The 513-nt window shown below is 59.3% G+C and overlaps 1 protein-coding gene across 1 annotated transcript in view; it reads right to left on the bottom strand.

Moving 5' to 3' along the window:
• ITPR1 (inositol 1,4,5-trisphosphate receptor, type 1) overlaps positions 1 to 513 on the bottom strand; it is a 173,427-nt gene that overhangs the window by 44,901 nt on the left and 128,013 nt on the right. The gene's annotated exons all lie outside the window — the stretch shown is intronic.

The following is a 513-nucleotide window of genomic DNA, read 5'->3' as shown; positions in this document are numbered from 1 at the left end:
CTCGCCGACCCAGCTGGTCCTTCGCGACTGCGAACTGGCTTCTTCGAACGAGACCAGCAAGACCAGCAGGACGGAGCTTTGACTCGGCCCCGGGGCTGCGGGAGCCTGTCCTTAACTGGCCTCGGCCGGCCGGGCTCCGCATCATTTTCTCGGGAGAGAGACGAGCCCAGAGCCAAGAGGACTCCACGCCAACTCGAGGCCAGAACACATTTTCCTGGAAGCACAGGTCTCGGGAGGCGATGGGTTAGGGTTAGCGTCTCCCCTCCGAGCCTCGGGTCACAGGAGGGGGAGGGAGCGGGCGCACACGCTCCCCGGAGAGGAAACGCACCCCCTCCCGGGGGCTGCGCGCTGGAGCTCAGCCGTGGCATTTCATCTGGAGTCTGAGCGTATGAGTAATAAATGTGTGAAAACATGAAACTAATATTCATAATTACTTTACAAGATAAAGAACTTGAAGGAAAAACAGCTTCTGTGTGCGGTGCCACCCCGGCAGGGTACACTGTGAAGCGCAAG

Source organism: Myotis brandtii, unplaced genomic scaffold (assembly GCF_000412655.1).
Source record: "Myotis brandtii unplaced genomic scaffold, ASM41265v1 scaffold693, whole genome shotgun sequence".
Classification (NCBI taxonomy): domain Eukaryota; kingdom Metazoa; phylum Chordata; class Mammalia; order Chiroptera; family Vespertilionidae; genus Myotis; species Myotis brandtii.
This window is presented reverse-complemented; position numbering and strand designations above follow the sequence as displayed.